The 27,865-nt window shown below is 42.6% G+C and overlaps 1 long non-coding RNA gene across 1 annotated transcript; it reads right to left on the bottom strand.

Annotated features, from left to right (window-relative positions):
- Positions 1 to 1,098: 1,098 nt before the first annotated feature.
- On the bottom strand, positions 1,099 to 26,116 carry LOC145511404 (uncharacterized). Its single transcript, XR_014057833.1, has 3 exons — positions 25,443 to 26,116; positions 16,286 to 16,356; positions 1,099 to 2,630 (listed from the first exon to the last, which is right to left on the bottom strand). It is a non-coding gene; the product is annotated as an uncharacterized LOC145511404 (long non-coding RNA).
- Between the last annotated feature and the right edge of the window lie 1,749 nt (positions 26,117 to 27,865).

The raw sequence follows: 27,865 nt of genomic DNA, 5'->3' as shown, positions 1-27,865 counted from the left end.
TCCATCAAGAAAATAAACTCTTACTATGTATAGTAAGATCCAGCAATCACACTCTGTTAGTAGTTTGCTATTTATCCTTATGTTTGCAGAAAACTTGTACACAAAGTTTACTCATGATTCGTATGAGTTAAACAAGATGTGCTTCAAGAGTCAAATAAATCATCAGTGGTATATTCATATGATGAAATACTCGGTGACAAAAAAGAAATGAGGCAGCTTCCCTGGTGATCCAGTGGGTAAGAATCTACCTTGCAATGCAGGGGACACCAGTGTGATCCCCCACATGCTGTGGGGCAACTAAGCCAACACACCACAACAACTGAGCCTGTGCCCCACAACGACTGAAGCCCCCATGCCCTAAAGCCCATGCTCCAAAACAAGAGAAGTCATTGTAATAAGAAGCCTGTGCACCTCAGCAAAAAGTAGCCCCCACTCCCTGCAACCTCACACACACAGCAAGGAAGCCCCAGCGCAGCCAAAAATAAATGAGGTTTCAAGCCATGGAAACACATGGAGGAAGTTTAAAAGTATATTGCTAAGTGAAAGAAGCCAATCAAACGAGGCTACATACTGTATGGTTCCAAGCATATGATGATCTGGCAAAGACAAAAGCATAAGACAGTAAAACGATCTTCAGTTCTGAAGGATTTGGGGGCTAGAAAAAGAGACGAATCAATAGGTGAAGCATAGAGTATTTTTAGGAAAGTGAAAGTACACTGCTGTGCTGTGCCTAGTCATGTTCGACTCTTTGTGACCCCATGGACTGTAGTCCACCAGACTCCTCTGTCCATGGGGATTCTCCAGGCAAAAATACTAGAGTGGGTTGCCATGCCCTCCTCCAGGGGATCTTCCCAACCCAGGGATCGAACCCAGGTCTCTGGGTTCGATTGCAGGCAGATTCTTTACCATCTGAGCCATCAGAGAAGCCCAAGAATATTGGAGTGGGTAGCCTATCCACATTGCAAGACGATTCTTTACCAGCTAAGCTACCAGGGAAGCCCCAAAAGTACACAACATGTGCAAAAACAATGGACAGAAGTATTTGCCAAACCCAGACATTAAACATACATTATGCAATACAATACAAAAAGCCCATGCTAAAGTAATCTATAGACTTTAATGCATCAATATTGGTTCAACAATTGTCACACACGATTTTTTTAAAGTGAATCCTGAGTTATGTGAGAACTCTATAATTTCTGATCAATTTTTCTCTTAACCTAAAAGTGATGTAAAAGCTGAGTCTGGAGTTCCCTGGTGTTCCAGTGGTTAGGACTCAGTGCTTTCACTGCCCTGGCCCCAGGTTCAATCACTGGTCAGGGAATTAAGATCCTGCAAGTTGTGTGGTGCAGCCGCAAAAAAAAAAAAAAAGAAAAGAAAAGAAACTTAAGTACATTCAGTTCAGTTCAGTGGCTCAGTCGTGTCCAACTCTTTGCGACCCCATGAATTGCAGCACGCCAGGCCTCTCTGTCCATCACCAACTCCCGGAGTCTACCCAAACCCATGTCCATCGAGTCAGTGATGCCATCCAACCATCTCATCCTCTGTCGTCCCCTTCTCCTCCTGCCCCCAATCCTACCCAGCATTAGGGTCTTTTCCAATGAGTCAACTCTTCGCATGAGGTGGCCAAAGTATTGGAGTTTCAGCTTCAGCATCAGTCCTTCCAATGAACAACCAGGACTGATCTCGTTTAGGATGGATTGATTGGATCTCCTTGCAGTCCAAGGGACTCTCAAGAGTCTTCTCCAACACTACAGTTCAAAAGCATCAATTCTGCGGCGCTCAGCTTTCTTCACCGTCCAACTCTCACATCCATACATGACCACTGGAAAAACCATAGCCTTGACTAGATGGACTTTTGTTGGCAAAGTAATGTCTCTGCTTTTAAATATGCTATCTGGGTTGGCCATATCCTTCCTTCCAAGGAGTAAGCGTCTTTTAATTTCATGGCTGCAATCACCATCAGTAGTGATTTTGGAGCCCCAAAAAATAAAGTCTGACACTGTTTCCACTGTTTCCACTGTTTCCCCATATATTTCCCATGAAGTGATGGGACCAGATGCCATGATCTTAGTTTTCTGAACGTTGAGCTTTAAGCCAACTTTTTCACTCTTCTCTTTCACTTTCATCAAGAGGCTCTTTAGTTCTTCTTCACTTTCTGCCATAAGGGTGGTGTCATCCGCATATCTGAGGTTATTGATATTTCTCCTGGCAATCTTGATTCCAGCTTGTGTTTCTTCCAGCCCAGCGTTTCTCATGATGTACTCTGCATATAAGTTAAATAAGCAGAGTGACAATATACAGCCTTGATGTACTCCTTTTCCTATTTGGAACCAGTCTGTTGTTCCATGTCCAGTTCTAACTGTTGCTTCCTGACCCGCATACAGATTTCTCAAAAGACAGGTCAGATGGTCTGATATTCCCATCTCTTTCAGATTTTCCACAGTTTATTGTGATCCACACAGTCAAAGGCTTTGGCATAGTCAATAAAGCAGAAATAGATGTTTTTCTGGAACTCTCTTGCTTTTTCGATGATCCAGCGGATGTTGGCAATTTGATCTCTGGTTCCTCTGCCTTTTCTAAAACCAGCTTGAACATCTGGAAGTTCACGGTTCACGTATTGCTGAAGCCTGGTGGGGAAAAAATGAAGAAAGATCTGTACAATTTACCCCTGATGACTGCCTGATGTTTAGTTAGCTGTGGCGACCACTGAGTTTGGTTCTCCATCAAGGCTGTCCCAATTCAGGGATAAAGGGCAGCAAGTCTCCAATGACCTCTATCAGGCACCAAGGTGCGCTGTCATCCTTAGTCTAGGCACTTCCCTGAGCTGTGCACTCAGTTCATCCCCAGCAACCACCCAGGGAACCAAGGTGTTGGAGAAGGGTGACTCCTCCAGCACCACAGGATCTTTCAAAGGGCCAAAGAAAGAAATGTCCTCTCTCCAAGGGAGGTATAAGCCAGACAGACAAGGTTTGGCTCCATCATACCACAAGTAAGTGTGAGCAGCTGAGCTGAGCTGGTGTTTCCAGGACCAGGCCTGTAACAGGCACCTCAGTGGAGGGTCATACGATCAGAGCTTATGGGAGGACTCTATTTTCTAGAGAACCCAGAATATGAATAACTGAGCAAGACGCTATTGGCCCTTCTGGGAACAAGACACCTGCCTCTCGTCTGTAGAAAAACTTAGCCTTCTAAGCCTTCTTCATAATAGAGTAAATTTAATCAGAGACAAGAGAAAATGCAAAAAGAAAAACAGTCAAGCAAGACAAAGTAATATATGGAATACATTCTATGGAATAATAAATAATAATGGAAGAAGTTAACTCTAGGGGCTTCCTGGTTGGCTCAGTGGTAAAGAATCCACCTGCCAATGCAGGAGACACCGGTTCAATCTCTGATCCGGGAAGATCCCACGTGCCTCTGAGCAACTAAGCCCATGTGCCACAACTACTGATCCTGTGCTCTAGAGCCTGGAAACCACAACTACTGAGCCCACATTCATGGGTCCTGCACCCTAGAGCCCCTGCTCCAGAACAAGAGAAGCCACCGCAATAAGAAGACCCCACTCACCACAACTAAAGAAAAGCCTGTGTGGCGACGAAGACCTAGCACAGCCAAAAAAAAGAAAAGAAAAGAAAAATAAATAAACAAATAAAATTTTAAAAGAAGTTAACTTTATGCTGCCCACAATCAGGCAGACCCCAGACTGGTTGGAACTATAAGTCTGATGATGTTAACTCCAGATTACCTCACCACCAAACAATCAGAAGAATGTCCACAAGCTGACCACATATCCACAACCTCCTCCCTCATCCTGTCTTTAAAAACCTTTTTCAGAATCTTCCAGAGAGTTCAGGGCTATTAAGTTCTAGCTATCTGGATGCCTGGCTTGATGCCCTGCAATAAACACTACACTTTATCCTTCACCACATCCTGGTGTTACTAGGCTGGCTTTACTGCCCAACAGCAAGTGGACCCAAGTTTGGTTCCATAAACACATAGAGATAATTACAGCTCTACTGGCATATAAATGTGAGACCCAGGGCAGTGCCTTGCATCAGAAGGCTATGGACAACTTCAGGCCTTCTTCCAGAGAGCTTCCCATCATGGCCCACAGGGTTAGAGGCTTCCTCCATGACACTGATAGCTTTATGGAGCTTAAGAAATCAGAACTTAAGTTGGATCTGAACCAACTCCTTTGCTGCACCAACTGAGACTGTGGGTGTTGGTCCACCACTACCAAGAGGATAAGGGTCACTGTTGCAATAGATGCAGGGCCAACAGCCCCAGAGTGACTTAAAACTTTCGATGAGTCTTCTGGAATCTCACCACCTCTTGGCTGCCTTTATTCCTGTCTCTTTTCTTTTCGTTTCTCTCTGAAATAACTGCTCTCTATGCAGTATTCTTGCCTGTGAAATCCCATGGACAAAAGGAGCCTGGCAGGCTACAGTCCATGGGGTCACAAAAGATGAGACATGACTTAGCATCTAAACAACAACCAAGGAGTGACTATCTTTTGGGCTCACCTCCTTCACAGGTACACTCATTCTCCTAGCCCCTGGTCCTCCCTCCAGGTCTAATGTCTGGGTAAACCCAAGCTCAGTCACACCTTCACTCTAAACACAAGTTCCAGCTCAGACATCAACCTAGGACCATTGGAAGGAGAGCCCTGTTCTCATATTCCTGCTCCCAACTCAGTGTCCTCCAACTAGAGAGGAAACTCCTGTTCGCCAATTCAGAAACTGCTAACTCTGAGACCTCCAAACTGACAACCAATGCTTGGTGGAGTCAGCAATGCCACACAGGGCAGCACAGGGCACAGGAAAACCTCCCCAGCAAACAGCAGCTCAAAGAGGAGGAGCCTCCAGGCTTTCTTATCAGCCTGTCCAAGTAAGACGCCCTGGTGGAAAAGGAGAGGTGAGGCTTAACTTTCACTAGTGAAGCATCCAGTATGTGGATCCCAAGTAATATCTCAAGAACAAAAAAGTGCAAGAAAAATAGGCATTTTGCATTGGATTGTTTATAAAGAAACACTAAAAGTAGTAATTAAAACTGGTTAGCTGAGCGTGGCTGGAGTTAAGAGCAGAGAAGCAGGGGAATACATGGAGAAGGGAGTCTGAGATACTTTCCTCCCTTGGGAATTTAAACTATGTAAAAACTGCAAGTTCTGGTCCTTTGGGGCGGGGCAGGTGTTGTGTGTTTGTCGCTCATTGGTGTCCGACTCTTTGTGACCCTATGGACTGTAGCCTGCCCAGCTCCTCTGTCCATGGGATTCTCCAGGCAAGTATACTAGAGTGGGTTGCCATTTCCTTCTCTAGAAAGAAGGGGGTGTGGGAAGGGATAAATTAGGAGGTTGGGATTAACATACACACACTACTATGTATAAAATGTGTTTCCCAGCTGACCGGCGGTAAAAAATCTGCCTGTCAATGCAGGAGACGTGGTTTCCATTCCTGGGTCGGGAAGATCCTCTAGAGAAGGGAATGGCTACCCACTCCAGTATTCCTGCCTGGATAATTCCACAGACAGAGGAACCTGGCAGGCTACAGTTCATGGGGTTGTAAAGAGTCCGACATGGCCAAACAACTTTCAAGTTCATTTTTCAATTAAAAAAAAAAAAAAAGATAAAGGGACAAAAGCCTCTAAAACCAAAAGATTTGGTGGGCTTCCACATTGGTGAACACGTGGTGGTGCTGGGACTGTGGCACGCCTGGAGAGGACATGGAAGTTCTGTGCCTCTTCTGTGCCAAACCTTGCCCTACACATCTCTTCCATCTGTTCATTTGTATTCTTCAAAATATCCTTTGCAATAAATCAGCAATAGCAAATTAAAAATCAGATTCTTTAAACAGAAAATGGATATAAAACTGCAACCTATATTAAAAAAAAGAAAACCTTTCAAACTAAAAAACAAGGGACATTAAGGTTTGTCCCACTATTATAGTAAACAGAATGGTCCCCTGATGACCCTCCATGTGGTCAAGGAACACTCTGGAAGAGGCACAGGGCTGAGGGTGCACAGCTGCCCAGAGAGGCTCCAAGTCAGGCCGAAGACGCCACCCACAGGGACCTGACCATGCACTTTGGGTCCTCGCTGCCAGCCACACACCAACGCTACCAACCATAGGGTACTGAGGTCTGCGCAGTGCCGGGAGAGCACTGTAGTCAGGAGACTTCCGAGTTGACCGCGAGGAGGCCAGTTAAGGCCGGTCCCCACCAGACCTTTGGTGAGTCCCCGCAAACCCGGGCAGCACACTCCCCATTGTGAAGTGTTCTGGATCTTTCTATGTCCTTCCCTGGATTCCAACGACCAGTGCATATACGAGTGCAACAAGAAGATAATGAAGGGCTACCATGAACCCCGAAGCATAGGCTACACGCCTCCTCCCGAACGTCTAAGGGACGAAGAAAGGACAACCATGTGCAGAAGACGCGTGGTCCCACCCACGTGCTTCAGCGGCCTCCTGGTTGGGCAGATCTCAATGCCCCGCCCCTCATGCCTGAGAATGACCTAGGGAAGGTGGAATGGGACCTGCCACCTCCAGGCACCTTTGGTTTGTGACAGAAATATTTCCTTGCCTGGGATTGCCTGTGCTGTCTTCACCTGTTCCTCCTGCCCTGGGATTCCTGATTCTGTTTCAAGGCGGAGCAAGTACAGGTTAGACTATGGCCCACACCAGAGCCTACTGGCACAAGAGGGTCTTATGGAGGTCCTCAATGGGTCAAGAGCTTGGTGGAAGGCTCTATGGCCGCTCATGGAACTGTGGTTCTTCTCAAGAAAAGCAGAGGATGTCCTTGGTGGTCCAGTGGTTAAGAACCAGTCTACCAATTCAAGTAACACAGATTTGATCCTTGGTCCAGGAAGATCGCATATGCCACTGGGCAGCTGAGCCAGTGGGCCACAGCTACTGAGCTCACACTCGGCAATAAAAGAAGCCCCTGCAATGAGAAGCCCACTTAACAGCGACTAGAGAAAGCTCGGGTGCACAGCAACGAAGACCAAGCATAACCAGAAAGAAAGAAAAGAGAAACAGACACTTAAACATGAATTCACCATCTACGCTAAAGGGGCTGACTACATTTTCATCTTTGGCCCTTGACAGACCTGAGCCTTCCATCCATCCCATCACCATCCTCACTCCTGAGGTACTTATCCTAAAAAATTCCAGATCACTTGGCTCTGGTAGGAGATCTGAATCACTCAGCCCTGTGTGGGTGCTAGGACAAACCTCAACTCAGTCAAACCACAGGCTGTGAGGTGTATGCTTTAATTTCTCAGGTGTACGTTTTACACTGGAAGGAAATTTTATTTATTTATAATTATTATTGGAGCATAGCTGATCTACAATGCTGTGCTAGCCTCAAGTGTACAGCAAGTGAATCAGCCACACAAATACATACACACACTCTTTTCTTAGATTCCCCTCCCATATAGGCCATTACAGAGTACAGGGTAGAATTCCCTTGGCTACATAAGAGGTCCCCATCAGTTATATATTCCACATTTAGTAGTGTGTACATGTCATCCCAGTCTCCTAATTTATCCCTCTGTCCTTACCCCCTATTAACCATACATTTGCTCTCCACAGCCCTGACTCTACATCTGTGCTGCAAACAAGTTCACTTGCACCCCCTTTTTATACTCTACATATAAGTTACATCACACAACATCCATCCTTCTCTGTCTGACCCACTCCACTCAGCACAATCTCATGGTCCATCCATGTGGCTGCGAATGGCATTATATTCTTTTTTTTAATGGCTGATATTCCATTACATATGTATACCATACCTTCTTTATCCATCCCTCTGTTGATGAACATTTAAGTTGTTTACATGTCCTGGCTATTGAAAATACTGCTCCAATGAACATTGGGATGCAGGTGTGTTTTCAAATTATGATTTTCTCCAGCTATATGCCTAGGAGTGGGTTTGCTGGGTCTTATGATAACTCTTAATATTTTCTGCTTGTGTTAGGTCCATACCATTTCTGTCCTTTATTGTGCCCATTCTTGCATGAAATGTTCCCTTGGTATCTCTAATTTTCTTGAAGAGATCTTTTGTCTTTCCCATTCTATTGTTTTCCTCTATTTCTTTGCATTGATCACTGAGGAAGGCTTTCTTATCTCTCCTTGCTATTCTTTGGAACTCTGCATTCAAATGGGGATATCTTTCCTTTTCTCCTTTGCCTTTAGCTTCTCTACTTTTCTCAGCTGTTTATAAGGCCTCCTCAAACAACTGTTTTGCCTTTTTGTGCTTTTTCTTGGGGATGGTCTTAATCACTGCCTCTTGTACAATGTCACAAACCTCTGTCCATAGTTCTTCAGGCACTCTGTTTTAGTTTAAGGACCTTCCATAGTGTTCTCCATAGTGGCTGTACCAATTTACATTCTAAACAACAGTGTAGGAGGGTTCCCTTTTCTCCACACCCTCTCTAGCATTTATTGTTTGTAAATCTTTTGATGATGGCCATTCTGACCAGTGTGAGGTGCTATCACCTTGTAGTTTTGATTTGCATTTCTTTAACAATTAGTAATGCTGTACATCTTTTCTTGTGCTTTCGGCCATCTGTATGTCTTTTGTTGTAGAAATCTCTATTTAGATCTTCACATATTTTGATTTTTTTCTGATTTTTTTATATTAAGTTGCATTTGCTGTTCATATATTTTGGAGATTAATTCCATGTGATTGCTTCATTTGCAAATATTTTCTCCTATTCTGAGGATAGTTGTTGTTGTTGTTGTTGTTGTTTTGTTTATGGTCTCCTTTGCTGTGCAAAAACTTTTAAGATTAATTAGATCCCACTTTTTGGTTTTATTTTCATTACTTTAGGAGGTGGACCAAAGAACAGATTGCTATGATTTATGACAAAGAGTGTCCCGTCTATGTTTTCCTCAAAGAGTTTATAGTGTCCAGCCTTACTTGAAAGTGTATAATCCATTTTGAGTTTATTTTTGTGTATGATGTTAAGGAGTGTCCTAATTTCATTGTTTCATGTGTACCTGCTGCTGTATAGTGGCCATGGTGGCTGTACAGAGGGAGCAGAGGATCATCTGGCTTTGAGAGCCTGGCATGTGGGAAATTTTAGATCAATGTTCCCTGTGGCTAGAAAACCTTGCAATGTCAACAGCTAATATATATATGTGTGTGTGTGTGTATATATATGTATGTATATATATGTATATATGTACGTATATGTATATATATATACATATATATACACACACACATATATATGACAATTGTACTCCTATTTCCACTGATAAATGAAAAACAATAAATTGTACGTAAGATAGGAATGCATCTGAAAACTTGTCCCACTCCATGGGCATAGCTTTATTGAAGTATACCTAGTTGATTCATTGGAAAAGATCCTGATGCTGAGAAAGACTGAAGGCAAAAGGAGAAGGGGGCAGCAGAGGATGAGATGGTTAGATAGCATCACCGACTCAATGGACATGAATTTGAGGAAACTCCCATAGATAGTGAAGGACAGGGAAGCCTGACATGATGCAGTCCATGAGGTCACAACGAGTTGGGCATGACTTAGCAACTGCAGAACAACCATTGACTAATAAAACTGCATTTAAAGATTACAGCATAATGATGATCTGATATACCTGTACTGTATTGTACAATTGAAATGTCCTAAAAGAGTGGATCTTAAGCATTCTGACCACATACAAAAAAATGATGGCAACTAAGTGACGTATGTATTAAGTAATCTGGAAACTCTTTTTGGTTCCCAAGAGACTTCACTGCAAAACCCTTTTCCATTGTAAAAACACTTCATGCATTGGTTTATTTGAACAGCTTTATTGAGATGTATTACACATATTGTAGAAGGCATCCATTAAGTGTACATTTTATAGATTTCAAATATTTGTAGGTACATGCAATCATCACAATAGTCAACTAAAAAAAAAATTACTTAGGGACTTCCCAGGTGCCTCATGGGTTAAGAATCCACAAGCAGGGGACAAGGATACAATTCCTCATGGGGGAACTAACCCCTCACACCACAACCCGAGAGAAGCCTAAAGGTCACAATGAAAGATCCTGCATGCTGCAAGGAAGTGTGCTGCCACTAAGACCAACCAAATAAAATAAATGAATAAATATTGCAAAAAAGAAGTGTTTAAAAAAGATTTATTTGGCTGAGTCGAGTCTTAGTTGTGGCACAGGGCATTTTTGACCTTTGTTGGGGCATGCTGGATGAAGTTTTAGTTGTTTTAGTTGCCAAATGGGAACATTTAGTTGAGGGATGTGAGATGAAGTTCCCTAAACAGGGATGGAAACCAGTTCCCCTGGATTGAGAATGTGGAGTCTTAGCCACTTGACCACCAGGAAAATCCCACAATGAGATAAGTTGATAGAAAGTAATCCATGCCTCATGTTCCAGAAGATCTTCAACATGAAAAAGTTGTTTTAAAACTTATGTTGTTTATGTTGTATTTACTAAGGATCTTTCCTCAAGTGTATCTTGGAATGGTGAACTTCTACTAATTTTAGAAATAAAAACTACTATAAGTTAATTCTGTAAGGGTGGGGGAACTGAAGCAGGGGTCAGATTCCCCACATTGGGGCAATAATTGTTTGGGACAGAGGGGAAGCATCTGAGGCTGTTTAAGAGTGCAGCTGCTGATCTGTGAGGACTCAATGGAGTGAGAACCACACAGACAATCATGTAATCATTCTTAATGGAATTCATTTTATCACAGTCTTTGACTAGAGGTGTATCTTATGGGTCACTAGTAATATGGCACTGAAAATACCCATGATGAATAACAAATTACTTTTTTTGACAAAAAACTGTGATTGAAAATAAGAAAATGGCCTAAGGATAATGTAGCTGACCTCCTATTTATGGGATAAAATTGATTGATACTGAACAAGGATTAAAGGAAGAAAACTGCAAGGTTTTTCAGGATATTCATAAATAAGATGGGCACTTTAATACATTCTTTGAGGAAATGGAAAACAACACGTGTTAGCTAACAAATGCTTCAAAAACGGTTGGTATGTATTTGAAATGAGTACATAAACAACTGTTTCACAAAAAATCAGTTTTAGACATAGAAAATAAAATATGATAAAAACACATTGAAGAATTATGTTCAGTTACAAGTAATAGGAAGCACCCACACCCTTCCTAACAGAAGGAAGGTGCTTCTTCCCACATGGAAACAGTGGGTCAAGGATGGCATTTCACAATGCCCTAGAGAAACAAAGTGACATAGGAGAGAAACAAAGATATAATCCAGAGAAGGGTGGAATCAGAGAATATTCCCTACCATAAAACACTGAAATACTGTCATAGCAGACATAAGTTGCCTTACAGAAGAAATTCAACCTCTGCTGGATCTTTGATGTGAAAGGTGTGAAGACATCAGGGGAAACCACACTTCTATATAAATGGAAATCAAACATTGCTTGCTGGTGTTGTGGCTATCCTTGACTACAGGGACACAGAATCTGGAAAATAAGCTGCAAGATGGCGTCCTTGAAGCCCTTATGTATCTGTCTCTCTCCCAGTGTGGGAGCTCTAATATCTGAAGAATGTCTTCAATGCATTTGGTTTTAAATCACACACATAAGCTATCAGTGACTGCCGATATGGAACTACAAATGGGATGGGTTCTGGAAAGTTTAGTTCTAATATTACTCACAAGCAAGATATCTTGAACTCTAGATTATTTGTAATGTCACAAGTCCCATAATCTATTCAACAAATAACAGTCAGAAGGAAACACAAAAAGTAGATAGGAAAAATAATAATTTACATAACAGTATACTCTTTGACACCCTAGCCATACATAAAATTTATTCCAAGTGATTAATAGAATGGAAAATGACGAAAGGCTCCTACATGCACCACCACCAAAAGGGATTTTTTTCCCCAATAAGAAGATACAATATATGTATTTATAAATATCCAGGAATTGCCACACAAACTACTAGGAAAATCCCTACAAATACCAAACTGCCATTTCTCAGTGGCCCATTAACAGAGAATTAATAACAATAACTGACATTAATATCTACTTCTGAAATTAGTGAAAATCTACAATTCAAAGATATGGTTGAAGAAAGATCTTTACAATCACAATATATTAATAAAACTTTTTTGTCACTGAGCTGTGTCTTAGTTGTGGTCCTCACAATCTTCACTGTAGCATGCAGGACCTCTTTTTTTTTTTTTTTTTGAGGTTTGGCATGTAGTATCTACTTCCCTGACCAGGGATCAAGCTCAGGCCCTCTGCATTGTGGAGTTTTAACCACTGGACCACCAGGGAAGTTCTTGTAAACCATTATTTTTAAATTTATTTATTTGGCTGTGTTAGGCATTAGTTGCAACATATGGGATCTTCCTAGTGGTACAGGGGGTCTTTCATTACAGTGCATGGGCTTCTCTCTAGTTATGGCCCACTGACTCCAGAGCACACAAGCTCAGCACAGGGGCTTAGTTGCCCCCCGGGTCACGTAGGACCTTAGTTCACCAACCAGAAATCAAACCTGTATCCCTCATATTGGAGGGTAGAGTCTTAACCACTGGTCCACCAGGCAAGTCCTAGTCCCTGTAACCTTTTGAGGCAACTCTTTCGGGACTTTTCTGGCAGATCGGTGTGTTAAGACTCCAAGCTTCCACTGCAGGGTCACAGTGTCAATCCATGATTGGGGAACTAAGATCTCACATGACACATAGCACAGCCAAAATATATTTATAACAACTCTTATATTGAAGGTTTTATGGAACAGTACACACGGATTTCCATCAAGATTTCCATCAAGTTTTTCTTGTTACTTACATTTATACTTCCTTTCCATGGGAGTTTTTACATGTAATGATATCAGCCAATTGAAGTTTTTTTCTTTTTAATTATTTATGTATTTTCACTGGGTCTTTGTTCTTGTGCAAGCTTTTCTCTAGTTGTGGCGAGTGGGGGCTACTCTCTAGTTGTGGTGCGCAAGCTTCTTATTGCAGTTTGTTCTCTTGTTGCAGAGCACTGGCTCTAGAGCACAACAGGCTCAATAGTTGCGGCGCATAGGCTTCGTTCCCCTGTGGCATGTGGGATCTTCCCCGATCAGTGATCAAACCAGTGTCTCCTGAATTGGCAGGCAGATTCTTGACCATTGAGCCACTAGGGAAACCCTAAAAACAAGGTTTTAACTAGTAAATCCTTAATACTTTCATACACAACTAAGATCAGAAAAGCCTTTCCCATTCTTCACATTTTGTATGATTTCTGTCCAGTGTGTAGTCTTAATTTGTCTTTGAATGTTGACAGACAAATGAAGGATTTCCCACATTCCTGTCATTGACAGGGTTTCTGTCCAGTGTGAATTAATTCATGTGCTTGAACATAAGTGGAAGTGAAGCTTTTCACATATGTTTTACATTTGTGGGGTTTTTCTCTACTGTGAGTTCTTTCATGAACTCTGAAAACATTTTGAGTTCTTAAAGTTTTACCATATTGGTGCCATTGATACGATCTCTCTCCAGTATTACTCCTTTCATGCATTTTAAGAGAACTGGGATTAACGAATACTTTCTCACATTCTTTATATTTATAAGGTCCATCTCCAGTATGTGTTACCATGTGTATCCGTAGGGTTATATTCAATGTGAACGCTTTCCCACATTCTTTACACTTATAGGATTTTTCTCCAGTGTAGATTCTTTCATGGTTTTGAAGCGAGCAGGCACTACTCAATACTTTAGAACATGTTTTGCATACATATGGTGTCTCTCCTGTGATTGGAAGGCATTGAAATAATTGAAGATTTTACCACAGGTTACATTCATAGCATTTCTCACCTCTGTGAATTCTTTCATGTATTTGGATAGTTTTAGGACTTTTAAAGGTTTTTCCACACTGTTTACATTGATGGGGTTTCTCTTCATTGTGACTACTTTCATGCATTCTAAGACAACTGGGAGAAATGAATGCTTTCTCACATTTCTGACATTTATAAAAGAAATCTCCAGAGTGCATTACCATGTGTTTTTGAAAAGTTGTTTTACATAGAAAGGCTTTCCCACATTCTTAACATTCATATGATTTCTCCCTTCTGTGAGTTCTTCCGTGTATTTGCAATGATTTTTTTATATGGAAAGGCTTTTCCACATTGTTTACATTCATAGGGTTTCTCTTCACTGTCACTCCTTTCATGTATTTGAAGAAAACTGGGATAAAGGAATGCTTTCTCACATTTCTGACATTTATAAGGTAAACCTCCAGTATAGGTTACCATGTGTTTTTGAAAACTTATTTGCCACATGAAGGCTTTCCCACATTCTTTACATTTGTAAGGTTTCTCCCTTGTGTGAGTTCTTTGATGTAGTTGGAAGGATTTTTGATACTAAAGACTTTTCCACATTGGTAACATTCATAGGGTTTCTCTCCAGTGTGACTCCTTTCATGGGTACTGAGAGCACTGGGAGAAATGAATGCCTTCCCACGTTCTTTACATTTACATACCTTCTCACAGTACTTTAGATGCTCTCTTGGTTTGTCTTCAGTGTGACATTTCTTGTGTCTAGTAAGGGATGAATGATTCATGAAGGTTTTTCCACATGCACTGCATTTCCATGGTTTTAAGCCAGCAGTTTTCTTCTTCAGACTGAGAGTTGGAATAAGGTTGAAGTCTTCTCTGCACAAACTAATATCTTTACTTTCAGAGAGACTCTCAATCATAGGACTTCTATAAATCATGAGAACAACATTAATAATTTCTTTATTAATTATTTTACATTTATTGTATTTATTATGACATTTAGAAATAGTCAGCTTTTCTATCTTGTGAGAATTGTTACAAGTTGAATAAACTGAATGTTTAACAATGGAACTTCAACCTTTCTACTAAAAAGTTATGTGAAATGTAGAGTTTATATATCTAATGAACTACACTGAAAACACTGAATTTATGTCACATTTAAGAAAATATTTTTCATAAATATTTTCAAAGAATAACTAAATTTGCAGACAGGGCTATTTCTTTTGTTTGCATTTTTTAAATTCTCATAATAGACCAGGATTCTTACATGAGATATTTGTATCATGAGTATGGCTCATCTTAATTTCCTCCCCTGGATTTTGCACTGCTTTTGAATGTCATGATGTTCTGAAATGCAGACCCAGAAAAAAGATCCCAAAGTATTAGAAATTATAGAATAATTATTGGATTTTAGGTTCATGATGAACTCTGACACTGACCAGTTTCTTTTTCTTTCTTTTTTTCCCCACCACACTTTGCAGCTTGCAGGACATTAGTTCCCTGACAGGAACTGAACCTAGATCATGGCAGTGAAAGCACTGAGACCTAAGCACTGAACCGCCAGGGAATTCTTTTTGTCCCCAAAATTTCTTTAACAGTGTCTTCCCTTTCCACATTCCACATCTTTGAACAATACAGACAGGTAAGAAACAGATGTTCTCTAGTTGACCAATGGAGGGAACTTCATTATCTACTGAGACCATGTTCCTGAAGTTTTCTCACTTCACATCTCTGTAGAGTTTCCTCTGTGAGGAATCCAGTAAAGCCCACTCCTCCAAGGTGAAGTTCACAGCCACATCCCCAAAGACCAATAAGTCCAAAACACCCAAAATATGTTCACAGTAAGAAGCATGAGACTGACAGAACTAGATACCCAGAATCCATTTATAGTAAGGTTACCTACAATTCCGTTGTTTACAAAGTTATTATTTGATTTGATCATAAGTAAACTTACTTTCCACACTTCCTCAATAATGTAACAGCATCATGAAGAAACAAAAATTATTTATTTACACATCGTATCTGTGGTCATATTATTGCTTATATCACAGTCATGGAACTCTCACAATCATGGAATCATGACAGATTCCAAAGAATGTAGGAAAATGACAGAAATGCTTTATAAATACCAATTTAGGGACATCCATTTCTTGTGAAAAAAAATTCATTCATCTTCTTCCTGATGATCCAAAATTTACAGTACCCCATGATGCTGAAAATCAAGACTGCATGAGGTTTCAATGATTAAAAACACAATGAATGGGCTTTCCTGGTGGCTCAGTGGCAAAAAATCCACCTGCCGATGCAGAGGAAATGGGTTTGATCCCTATTTCGGCAAGATCCCACGTGCTGAGGAGTAACTAAGCCCTTTCATCACAACTACTAAGCCTGTACTCTAGAGCCCAGGATTCACAATTCCTGAGCCCATGTGCCACAACTGCTGAAGCCCCTGTGCCTAAGGCCCATTCTCCACAAGAGAAGCCACTACAATAAGAAGCCCACATACCACAACTAGAGAGTAGTCCTGACTCATCACAACTGGAGAAAAGCCCATGCAGCAAGGAAGATCCAGTTGAGCTAAAAATAAAATAAATAAATAAATTTTAAAAGATTGTTAAAAAAGAAAAAAACACACAATTAAGAACTGGAAGCATTTTTCTAGTCCTATCACCTACCATCAGAGGTCAAGTGACCTGTAGAACTCAAACAATTAGCAAAGCCCAGCTGGCCACACTGTCCCAGTGTCCTCCAGGTCTTTAGAAGAAGTCTTTAATACTTCTTTATAACAGATGAGACTTTGTCTAAAATAACATTAGCAATAATGACAATGATAACCTTGTGGATAAGTGAAATAACTGATACCATGTCAAAAGGGACAGAGGAAGGGAATTGAGAATAGTGTGGTGTGAGGTACCTGTACAACCACTGAAGAGGTATTAAGTTGCAGAAGATGAAGTTTAGTTCTAAAAGTATACTAAAAACTCAAGGGCAACCACTTAAAAACTTCTTTAAGAAGAGAAAGGCTAAGAAGAAAAACGAAGCATTAGGTAAAATGCTCAATTAAATTGGGAGAAGGTAGAAAAAAGGTAAAAAAGTGAAAAAATAAGGGCAACAAATAGAAAACTAAAGAGTGCCACATGCCACAAATAAGAGTTGCCATGACACAACTAAAATTTCCTACCAGTGTGCTGCAACTAAGACCCAGGGCAAACAAAAAAACAAATATTAAAAAAAAAAAAGTGAGCTATCACTACATGCTTATTTAATGACTAAAATGCAAACCACTCAGAACACTAAATAGATGTGAAGATAATCCAGATTCACTGCCAGGGGGAATGGAATCTGGTGCCCCAACAAAGGAAGATAAGAGCTTTCTTTCAAAACAAAATGTACTCTCACGTATTTATATTAAGACCTAGCAATCTCACTCCTTGTTATTTCTCCAAATGAAGTCAACTCTTACATTCACAAAAAAATCTTACACAAGTATCTGTACAGGCTTTATTTGCAACTGGCAATAATTAACAGGTAAGAAAGATATTGGGCTTCCCTGGTAGCTCAGCTGGTAAAGAATCCTCCTGCAATACAGGAGACCCCAGTTGGATTCCTGGGTCAGGAAGATCCCCTGGAGAAGGGATAGGCTACTACCCATTCCAGTATTCTTTTGCGTCCCTGGTGGCTCAGATGGTGAAGAACCCACCTGCAATGTAGGACACCTGGGTTCGATCCCTCAGTTGGGAAGATCCCCAGGAGGAGGACATGGCAACCCACTTCAGTATTCTTGCCTGGAGAAACGCCATGGACAGAGGAGACTGGTGGACTGTAGTCCATGGGTTCGCAAAGAGTCGAACATAACTGAGCCATTAAGCACACATGCAAGCAAGATATCTTGCAAGAGTCAAGTAATCAGTGGTATGGCCAGAAGCTGAAATCTATTCAGTAGTAAAAAAGAAATATCAAGCTATGAAAACACAGGAAGGAAAGGTCAAAAGCGTATGTGTATTGCTGCATGAAAGAAGTCAATCTGACAAAGCTAAACACTGTATGATTCCAAGTACATAGGGCCTTCAAGTCCTTCCTCTCACAGGCTCCAAGGGGGCCTAAGCCTGAAGACACTGACCTCAGGTTCTGCTCCCCATTACAGGTGCTCTTGACCACCATTGACATATTAAATACACAAGCCCTGTTTGACCAACTCAGCAATATCATCCAAACCCAGTGTTTATGTATTAATGAGAGAAAAAAAAATTATAAGCCACTTCTATTAGTACACCCAGAAAGCCTGAAATATCTATTCCTTTTCAGTAAAACATGTCAGTCAATTGTTTCCAAGGCAACTTAATTTACTACATAAATAATCATCCTTGAATACTTCTCCTCTATAAGTTTAAATCTTGGAACTTTATTTGAAAGCCACCAAAAGTAGAGGAGAGGACACAAAAACTTGCCACGCTCAGAGAATGAATTCTAGTGAAAAAATTTTAACATATAGAATGTAATACTGGAATTTTTCCTGAAATTCACCTCTCTTTACTTTTCAGAAATATTCCATAGGTCTTTTAAGCTCTACTGTACACCACTGAAGAAAGAAACTTGCATTAACAGATTAACATCTTTGGAGTTCTTTTATATTTACTTTATCCTCGTGGAAATAACAGGGCTTCCCTGGTGGCTCAGATGGTAAAGAACCTGCCTGCAATGCGGGAGACCCCACTTCGATCCTTGGGTTGAGAAGATTCCCAGGAGAAGGAATTGGCAATGCACTCCAGTGTTCTTGTCTGAAGAATCCCATGGACAGAGGAGCCTGGCAGACTACAGTCCATAGGGTCGCAAAGAGTCAGACACGACTGAATGACTAACACACACACATAACCTAGGGATGGGACAGAAAAGTTTCAAAAGAAAGCTTCCATGAAAAGACTTCCTATAGGATATCTGTTCCCAGTAAAAAAACAAAAAACGGGAATTGAAAGGATTTGATACAACCTGCTTCCAAGTGATTACTGTCAGCTTCCGCTCATATAAAATACCCAGAGATGACCCTCCCACCCCACCACCCAGCTCCCCACTCCGGCTCCCTGAAAAAATACCACGGACAACTCTGAGGAAATAGGATAAACAACTGAAATACCGAGTATTGGTTTGTTTGAAATGTGCCAAAGAGAACAGATCATTTGAACTGGAGAGGCAAAACTGACTTTGGGAAAGAGGGGAGTGATTTAGAACTTTAATAATTTACTGCCAGCCCTACAAAGAACTCCTCTGGGGGGCTAAGGTCTTCAATTTGAGATTCTGCACCCCAAACATTTGGAAAACTCAGAGGAAAACTGAAACTGTGTATCTCGGATTGGGCCTTAAACCCACATGCAGGGACTGGCACCCAACGTAAACCCACATAGGGACTTGAACCCTGCCTAAACCCACACTGGGACTCGAACCTGCATGCTGGGCTCAAACCCAGCCTAAACTCAGATTGTGTAGTGGGAATTCCTAATAATGTACTTTCACAGCCTTGAGAAATTCCATAGAAATAGCACCTGGAAAAACAGCATATATGAGAAACTGTGCTAATGATTATCTTTCATGTTTTCTTTTAAGAATAATCTCCTTGTTACAAACCCCAAGGCCAGACCCAGAAGGCAGTATGACTGGGATCTTGAAAGCATGGACCTTGGAACACCAGGTTGGCGCCAGGAATGAATGCTCCCTAGCACTTGCTCATTGTCCCCGAGACTAGCCCAAAAGGGAACGGCCTGGGGTAAAAACAAGGAGATCTGGACTATGTCAGTGTAGTATCTTGGGAAAGATAAGGTCAAAGAAAGTCTTGTAGTCTGCAATTAGGAATCAAAGTGGACTCGGCTGCAGGTCCCCTGACCCACTGCACCAGATTTCGTGTCCTGTCTTCATTCTTGTCGCTCGCTCCTGGACCATTAAGGCAACAAGATTGAGATGTGAACCCACAGGCTTTTTTTTTTAACAGCTCAGCTTTTTATTGAATGTGTTACTAAAGAGGTTTAGTCAAAAAAAGCCAAAGCCCATGTCATAATCAGACTCTTCAGATTCTTCTTTCTTTGCTTCTACTTTCTTTTAGACTCAATCACCTGGTGTCTGGACTTACTGAGGCTCAGGGGGACCCTGGAGGTCCAGTGGTTAAGAATCCACCTTTGCAATGCATAGGATGCGGGTTCCATCCCTGGTTGATAAACTAAGATCCCATCTGCCACGGAGCAACTAAGCCCAGGAGCTCCAACTACTGAAGCCTGCACAGCACAACTAGAATCCACATGTCACAAAGAAACAACATCCTGCATAAGAAACTACAGTCCTGAGGGCCACAACTAGGATCGGATGCAGTCAAATAAATTGTGTTTTTTTTAAATTTGTTTTTAAATAAAAGGAAAGGAAAGTGAGAGAGAGGGAAAGAATCAGCTTGTTCCTCTCCAAGTAGAGATAAGGCTTACATCATCACTACCTCCCCTTCCTAAAAGGCAAGAGAGTGTCTGACCCCTTATTCAAATCACCAGAAGGATGGTAACAGATGGTAAAATATGTTGAGTCACCTCAGCTTTCCACATAATGAGGGTCTCCAACTTCGAAATGTCTTCTTTCCCTTAGATTCCTGTCCTTGGTCCTAAGGACCATTATCTTACTGAACTGGACCAGCAGAATGCAGACCTCATTTTTTTTTCTTTCACTTCATGACCTGGAGCATATCTCATATTTTTATTTATGGCTTTATAATTCAGCAAGCCTGCTAACCTTTCATGACATTATAGCTTTCTGAGCAATCATTAGCTTCCAGTGGTCCCCCAAATTTCCCTAGGTTTCCCTTCCTATCTATAATCCCCTACAACTACCTGTAAAACTACCCTATCCTATCCCTATCAAACTAGTGTGCCTGGGGCAGAAAGGAAGGGCTGAAAACCATCAGTTCAGTCCAGTCGCTTGGTCCTGTCCAACTCTGCCATCCCATGGACTGCAGCACTCCAGGCTTCCCCGTCCATCACCAATTCCCAAGCTTGCTCATACTCATGTCACTATACTTGAAGGTATACTCAACAGTATATTGCTACCTGAAAGAAGTCAATCTGACAAAGCAATAAACTGTGAGATTCCAAGTATATGAGGACCTTCAAGTATTTCCCCTCACAGGCTCAAAAGGGACCTTAGCCTGAAGACACTGATCTCAGGCTCTGCTCCCCACTACAGGGGCTCTCAACCACTACTGAAAATTGTAAATACACAAATTTTGTTTGACCAACTAGAGAAAATCATTCAAATTCAGTGTTTTTCGTAGAAATGAAAGAGGAAAATTATAAGCCACTTCTCTCATTCAGAAAACCCCATGTATCTATTTCTTTCAGAAAAAATATATTGGACTTCCCTGTGGCACAGCGGATGAGAATCCACCTGCCAATGCAGATGATACCTGTTTAATCCTTGATCTAGGAAATCCCACATGCATGGGAGCAACTAAGCCTCTGTGCCACAATTACTGGAGCCCGTGCTCTAGTGCCCCAGATCTGCAACTACTGAAGCCTGCATGCCCTAGAGCTCATGTTCCACAACAAGAGAAGCCACTGCAACAAGAAGCCTGTGCTACACAGTGACTAGCCCTTGATCTCCACAACTAGAGAAAGCACTCGTGCAGCAATGAAGATCTAGCACAGCCAAAAATAAATATGAATAAACTTTTTTAATGAAAAAATATGTCAATCATTATTTCCAAGGCAAATTTATTTACTACACAATTAATCATATTTGAATGTGACTTCCCTGGTGGCTCAGTAATAAAGAATCCATCTGCCAATGCAGGAGATTCAGGAAACATGGGTTTGATCCCTGGGTAGGGAAGATCCCCTGGAGGAGGAAATGGCAACTCACTTCAGTATTCTTGCCTGGAAAATCCCAAGGACAGAGGAGCCTAGCAGACTACAGTCCATGGGGTCGCAAAGACTCCAACTCAAGAGAGCATGCACCCAAGGTAGTCATACTTGAATATTTTGTCTGCAACTCTAAATCTTAGGATGTCATTTGAAATCAACCAGAAAGAACTAAAGAGTCCAAAAGAACGCACCATAATCACTTAGGGAATGAAAATAAGTGAAACAAAAGTTCCTCACAACTCAAATGTAACACTGGAAACTTTTTTTTCCCCCTGAAATTCACCTCTCTTACCTTTTAGCAACTATTGTATATGCTCTTTCAAGCTCTGTTAATTGAGTACATCTTACACTATTGAGGAAAGATACTTAAATAAGTGAGGAAATCTTGTGAAAGGGACTAACCCAGGGACGGGCAAGATTGACCGTCTGGAAAAGTACCCCCCAACCCCCGCGCGCGCCCCCAAAATAAATACCCTTCACAAAACAATTTCCCACATGACTTCTCTTCCCAGAAAACAAAATCCGGAAGAGAATGGATTTCATACACCCACTTCCAAGTGGTTACTGTCGGCTTTCCAATCAGGTGAAATATCCACAGACCACCCCCGACCCAAGGAAAAATGACATTCACGACTCTGTGCAAACAGAATAAATTATTAATAAAACACTCAGTTTGTTTGAAATGCAGGGCAGAGACGAAGAGTTGATAGATTATTTGAATTGGAGAGGTGAAACTGGGGGGAGCGATCTGGAAATTTAACAATTTATTGCTAGCCCTACAAGGAGCAACAAACGAGGACTAAAGGTCCTCGATTTGAGACGGAGCTTCCCGAACACTTGGAAAACTCAGAGGAAACCGGGTGCCCCTGCGCAGAAAAGAGGGGCTGGGACCTTTCAACCGACAGGTAATCCCACGACCTAAACCTGCAGTCACAAAAACCATGCAAGTGGTCATCGCATAATCTGGGGGAGAAGACGGGCTGCGGAGGCAGAGCCGCGCCGAGAGGCTCCGGGACCGAAGTTCCTGCGCGAAGTGACGGAACAAACAAAAATGCCCGGGGTCCCGGCTGCCGGGACTACCACCCCGCTGTAAGCCAGAGGGGCCTGAGGTACGAGCGGAATCCAGACCCGGCGTATCCATAGATTCCGGAGGTGACTACGCGGTGCCGGGTCAAAAAATGGCGGGTTCGGATCAATCCTTGCCCGGCGTCCCTAGCCCGGGTCAGCACATTCACCATTTCCAGATTTCTTGGGATTATTTGAGTCCCTCCCAAGGACTCCAACGATCAGATCAGATGACAGGATGATTGAAGATGAGTAAGAGTGACTAGGACCGGTGAGGAAGGAACAGGATGCTGGCTACCCGCCGCTGTGCAAGGAAGAAAACAATTCCGTTCCTTGAGAGTGGAAGGGGGGTATTTCCCCGCCCACCGGACGCAGCGGCCTCCTGGTTGTACAGATTCCAATGCCCCGCCTCTCACGCTTGAGGGACAATCTCATGGAGATCAGCTGGGACCAGTCCCTGTTTGGCACTTTTGTTTGGTGAAAGACATGTTTCCTAGCCTGAGTTTACCTCTACGGTGTTCTGCAGCTCTTCCTGCAATGAGATTCCTTTTTCTCAAATTTGATTATTATTTTTTAATTGGAGGATAATTGCTTTACAGAGTTGTCTTGGTTTCTGTCCTGCAACAAAGGAAACATATATTCTCTGTATGGACAGGGAGGCCTGGCATGCTGTGATTCATGGGGTCGCAAAGAGTCGGACAAGACTGAGCGACTGAACTGAACAGAACTGATATATGTATATTATAGTCTGCAGGGAAGCTGGAAACTATGCTTTTGATGCTAAGGTGTCACAACCCTCATTGGCACACACTTTAGGGTCAACATAGTCCATTCAACATAAGTAACCCAAGGCACTGTAAGATTTGTGTATTTGGGCAGGAGATAAGTTCTTGCAGTTCTGGTGCTTGTATTTAGTAGAAAAAGAGAGACGGTTAATAAACGGTAAAGCTTTGATTTATGAAATGCAAATAAGGGCATTGAAGGAAAGTATAAAATGTCATGTGACATAATACAGAGGCTAGGGTGTGTGTATATCTTTTATTTGATAAGTGCCTCAATCAACAAAGATGTCATTATTGATCACTTGTATTTCCACCACATAATACATCTTAAACACTTCTTCAGGATCTGCATTCTTGTGTAAGAAGATGGAAGGCAGCAATATAAAAAGTCCTGCTTTCTTTGATTAACAGTAAAGATTCCCCATAGTGATAAAATATGGATATGTACAGTTCATGTTCAATTTTCTAATTATTAAAAGTTATGCAGGTCAAGCAGCAACAGTTAGAATCGGACATCAAAAACAGACTGGTTCAAAATTGGGAAAGGAGTACAACAGGGCTATATATTGGCCCTCAGCCTTCTTTATGGTCCAACTCTCACAACCATACATGACTACTGGAAAAACCATAGCTGGGTGAAATGCTGCACTGAATGAATCACAAGCTGAAATCAGGGTTGCTGGGAGAAATATCAACAACCTCAGAAATGCAGAATGTACTGGAGATTTTAACCAAAACCATTATACAAGAAAAGACAATAAAATGCTTATAGATTGGTTAGCAAGATGTAAAAAAAATTTTTTTTGTTCTTGTCCATGTCATGGCATTTGGGACCTGGGTTCCCCGACCAGGGATCAAACCGTGTAGTGGTAGCAGAGGATCTTAAACACTAGATGGCCAGGGAAGCCCTGATGTAAAAGTATTTCTACATCCAGGTGCTGCTGCTGCTGCTAAGTCACTTCAGTCCTGTCCGACTTTGTGCAACCCCACAGACGGCAGCCCACCAGGCTCCTCTGTCCCTGGGATTTTCCAGGCAAGAATACTGGAGTGGGTTGCCATTTCCTTCTCCAATGCATGCATGCATGCTAAGTCACTTCAGTCGTGTCCAACTCTGTGCAACCCCATGGACAGCAACCCACCAGGCTCCTCCGTCCATGGGATTTTCTAGGCAAGAATACTGGAGTGGGTTGCCATTTCCTTCTTCAATGAATATTCATATATGAACTTATATATGAATCAGTTATACATAAACTTATATTCACTGTTTTTTAGATTCCTTTTGCATATAGGTCACTACAGAGTATTGAGTAGTGTTCCCTGTTCTATACAGTTCAGTTCAGTTGCTCAGTCATGTCCGACTCTTTGCAACCCCATGGACTGCAGCACACCAGGCCTCCCTGTCCATCACACTCCCAGAGTTTACCCAAACTATGTCCATTGAGTTGGTGATGTCATTCAACCATCTCATCCTCTGTCGACACCTTCTCCTCCTGCCCTCAATCTTTCCCAGCATCAGAGTTTTTTCAAATGAGTCAGCTCTTCGTATCACGTGGCCAAAGTATTGCCATTTCAGCTTCAACATCAGTCCTTCCAATGAATACCCAGGACTGATGTCCTTTAGGATGGACTGGTTGGATCTCCTTGCAGTCCAAGGGACTCTCAAGAGTCTTCTCCAACACCACAGTTTAAAAGCATCAATTCTTCGGCGCTCAGCTTTCTTTATAGTCCAACTCTCACATCCATACATGACTACTGGAAAAACCATAGCCTTGACTAGACAGACCTTTGTTGGCAGAGTAATGTCTCTGCTTTTTAATATGCTATCTAGGTTGGTCATAACTTTCCTTCCAAGTTCTATACAGTAGGAATGTATTATTATACCCGATGAGTTTATATTTAAGGGTCTGCTTTGCTTTTCTTTCTTTCTTACCCTGCTTGGTCTTCATTGCTGCATGCGGGCTTTCTCTAGTCGTGGTGTCTGGGCTCCTCATTGCAATGGCTTCTTTTGTTGCTCAGGGGGCTCAGTAGTTGTGACCCTCCGGCTCAGTGGCCCAGAGGCCTGTGGGATCTTCCCGAGCTAGGAATTGAACTTGTGTTACCTGCATTGGCAGGACGACTCTTAACCACTGGACCACTAAGGACGTTCTCTGCTTTTCTTAAGAAGCACAGTTCCATGAGTTATCACACAGGCTTACATCAAGCCTTGACCCCTGGAGGACATAAGGCTTTCTTGCTCCAGTCGGCTCCGGTGTGGGCCATTGTCTCATCTGTACTTGTTCTACCTTGAAAAAGAATCAAGAAGCCCATTGCAGGAGGAACTCCAGAAGACAGCAGAGGCGATCCCAGGCCAGGAAATGGTTCTGTCGCAAACCAAAAGTGCCAGAAATTTGCAGGTCCCATCCCACCTTCCGTAGCTCATCACTTAGGCGTAAGGCCCGGGGTATTGGGATCTGTCCAACTGGGAGGCCTCTGAGGCAGGTGGGCGGGGCGACGCGTCTCAAGCGCCAAGACTTCCTTTATCCTTATCTGGGTCCCAGGTGGTGTGTTCCCTACCCTTCTGTGTTCACGGTAGCCCTTCTGTGTCCGTTGCACTGACCAGCACTGGTCGTTGGAGACGAAGGAAGGATGCAGAAAGGTCCAGAACACGTCACAATGGTGAGTGAGCTCCCCGGGATTGCGGAGACTCGCCGAAGGCTCTGTTCGGCCCGGATGGGCGGGATCGGCCTCCTTGCGGTCAACTCGGAAGTCTGCGGAGTTGACTCGAATAAGAAAGCCTGGAGGTTCCAGCTTTTTGAGCTGCTGTTTGCTGGGGAGATTTTCCTGTGCCCTGTGTGGTGGTGTTGACCCCGTCAAGCGTCGGTTCTCTGTTCGGAGGACTCCGAGTTGGCTGTTTCTGAGTTGGGAGCAGGAGTAGGAGAAGGGAGCTCTCCTTCCAGTGGTCCTGGGTTGATGTCTGAGCTGGAACCTATCTGTGTTTAGGGTGAAGGTGTGACTGAGGTTGGTTTTACCCAAACATTAGAGCTGAAGGGAGGACCGGGGGCTAGGAGGATGATTGTACCCTGTGAATGAGGTGAGCCCAAAAGGTAGTTATTACCTTGGAGCCCTCAATGGTGGCTCAGGGAGTAAAGAATCTGCCTGCAATGCAGCAGACACAGGAGCAGCGGGTTCAATCTCTGAGTCAGGACGATCCCCTGGAGAAGGGCATGGCAACCCACTCTATTAATCTTGCCTGGAGAATCCCATGGACAGAGGAGCCTGGTGGGCTGCAGTCCTTGAGGTCTCAAAGAGTCAGACATGACTGAAGTGACTGAGCAAGCAAGCACGCACACACCTTGTTTTTGATTAGAGGCTAAGTTGTGCAACCCAATGGACTGTGGCCTGCCAGGCTGCTTTGTCCATGGGATTTCCCAGGTAAGAACACTGCATAAAGAGCAGTTATTTCAGAGAGAAAGGAAAAGAGAAGAGACAGGAAAAGGTAGCCAGTAGGTGGTGAGACTTCAGAAGACTCACCAACAGTTCTAAGTAATTCTGGGGCTGTTGGCCCTGCATCTATTGCAACAAAGATCCTTGCCCTCTGGGTAATGGTGGACCAACAGCCACAGCAGAGACTTTGCCTACAAAACTCCGTATAGTCAAAGCTATGGTTTTTCCAGTAGTTAGGTACAGACGTGAGAGTTGGACCATAAAGAAGGCTGAGTGCCAAAGAAGTGATGCTTTTAAACTGTGGTGCTGTAGAAGACTCTTGAGTCCCTTGGATTGCAAGGAGATCAAACTAGTCAGTCCTAAAGGAAATCAACCCTGAATATTCATTGGAAGGACTGATTCTGAAGCTGCAGCCTCAATACTTTGGCCGGATACGAAGAGCTGACCCACTGGAAAAGACCCTGATGCTTGGAAGGATTGAAGGCTAAAAGAGAAGGGGTGGCAGAGGATGAGTTGGTTGGATGGCATCATCAACTCAATGGATGAGTTTGAGCACTATCTCTGGGAGATAGAGAAGAACAGAGAAGCCTGGCATGCTGCAGTCCGTGGGGCTGCAGAGTTGGACACACTTAGCAATTGAACAACAAAACTGTAATTATCTGTATGTGTTAATGCAACCAAACTTGGGTCCACTTGCCCTGTGGGCAGTAAGCCAGTCTGCTGACACTGTGATGTGGTGAAGGGAAGTGCAGTGTGTATTGCAGGGCACCAAGCCAGGCATCCATGTAGCTAGTGCTTAATGGGCCCAGACACTCTGAAAGGCTCTGAGAAAGGTTTTTAGAGACAGGGTGAGGGAGGGGGTTGTGGGATATGTGATCAGTTCATAGACATTCTTCTGATTGGTTGGTGGTGATGTAATCTTGAACTAAC

The sequence above is a fragment of the Giraffa tippelskirchi genome, chromosome 6, assembly GCF_054371585.1.
Source record: "Giraffa tippelskirchi isolate mGirTip1 chromosome 6, T2T-mGirTip1v1.2.pri, whole genome shotgun sequence".
NCBI lineage: Eukaryota > Metazoa > Chordata > Mammalia > Artiodactyla > Giraffidae > Giraffa > Giraffa tippelskirchi.
Note: the sequence above shows the minus strand (reverse complement) of the source record. Positions and strands in the feature narration are given on the sequence as shown.